Source organism: Poecilia formosa, unplaced genomic scaffold (assembly GCF_000485575.1).
Source record: "Poecilia formosa unplaced genomic scaffold, Poecilia_formosa-5.1.2 Scaffold181, whole genome shotgun sequence".
NCBI classification, from domain to species: Eukaryota; Metazoa; Chordata; class Actinopteri; order Cyprinodontiformes; family Poeciliidae; genus Poecilia; species Poecilia formosa.
In genome coordinates, this window is record NW_006800120.1 from 48655 (window position 1) to 50233 (window position 1579).

Consider the following 1579-nt stretch of genomic DNA (forward strand, 5'->3'; position numbering starts at 1 on the left):
CGACCCGCACCACGAGACGACGATACGTGAAGGGTAAAACTTGCCACATTTACCTCGTGACGTGCGCGAGGTGAAGGAGCGTAAGGCGCGCTGAAGTGTATAGGAAAACATAATCGGCGCGCCGCCCTCTCCACACGGGGTTTTGACGCCCCCTCTGGTGCTGCGCCTCTATGCGTTGCATGCGCTGCATACCCACTTTTTGCCCCACTGGTTGCAGGTCTCAGATAATTTAATTATTTTGCTAATTAAAGTGTATTTTTAAGAAAAACATGCATGTGAATGTGCTGCTCCCTGTCAGATGCAATAGACTTCAGCTTGTCTGCATTTTTCACTATTCTGCCTCTCATCTTCCTTTTGACAATCAAACACAGTCCCTGACGCCTCTCTAATTTCCTGGTAGATGGCTGGACTCACTTTGGACTTGATAAAACCCAGCTGACCAGCACCAGCAGACGCCACCGCAATTCAAATCATCACTGGAAACTGGGACCTTGAAGGCTTTCTGAAAAGCAAAACTTACCTTCATCTGAAGAAGACGACTTTGGACAACTGAGCAGCGACCCGGTCCTTTCCCTCCTCAGCCCAGGTAAGACACTTCAAACAATGCTGCAGTTATTTATCCCTAAGTGTACCTGAACCTTTTTCTATTTCAGTTTTTCCTTCCACTTAACTTTCCAATTAGTAAACTTGGATCCAGCACTCTAAGCTGTCAGCTTCTTTAGCAAAAACCTTGTTAGTTCAAATTCATTTCAGTGAGACCTTATCAATCCCAAAGGGAAGTTAAACAGTTTTGTAGTTTACCCTCCTTCTTTTGTCAGTAACTCTCTGCTGACCAACAATATAACATTAGTATTTAAATTTGTATTTTATTGGTCTTATGTATGACCTGTCTGAGCAAAAGAAGTTTACAGTTTAATTATTTGGTAACTAGCAACACAAACAAATGCGCATGAATTTAATTTTTGAGTTATTTTTTTAATCCATAATGTTGAAATGAATTGTGATGTGAAGGAAAATCTGGATCAAAAATATATTTATTTTCACAAAAAACAGAGATGTGTATTATTATTTTTATCATTATTATTATTATTATTATTATTAATTTATTTATTTATTTTTATTTGACAAAAGGGCCATGTTCGATGTGTTAGAAAACAATAATGCTTTTATATATTTGAACTGTGAACGTCATGCACCGTGTCCGCACTCTCCATCTGCTTCAAAGCCAGTGCAGGAACAGAGAACCTCATCAGAAACTCCCTGCGGAATGGCAGTAAATCACTTTGACTCGCCACCAGGGGGCAGCAGATGCTACCGTTAAGCCAGCAGGTCTCCATCACTGCTAACTGTCAGGTGTGGTGTGTTTCTCTAGCATATTTGACACCACTTTAAGTTGCTGCAATTAGAATTTCATACTTTACAACAGTAGTTTTATGTTTTAGTTTAATTTTACTGACACTAATAGTCAATACATCCCCGTAACTAAACCAACATTTTACAATAATTTAGCTTTGTCGCAACTTTCTCAACGAAACGCCACCGCAGCAGGTCAAGCTAACCGGTGCTAGCGAGTCCAGCT

At 40.3% G+C, this 1579-nt stretch overlaps 2 protein-coding genes across 2 annotated transcripts in view; one reads left to right on the forward strand and one right to left on the reverse strand.

The window, feature by feature from the left end:
• The window catches only part of LOC103147350 (ras-related protein Rab-7a), a 19501-nt gene that overhangs the window by 3638 nt on the left and 14284 nt on the right, over positions 1–1579 (reverse strand). The gene's annotated exons all lie outside the window — the stretch shown is intronic.
• gata1a (GATA binding protein 1a) overlaps positions 377–1579 on the forward strand; it is a 14111-nt gene continuing 12908 nt past the window's right edge. The window contains exon 1 of the mRNA XM_007565642.2: positions 377–586. The gene's annotated coding sequence lies outside the window, so the exon portion shown is untranslated. The remainder of the gene's footprint in view (positions 587–1579) is intronic.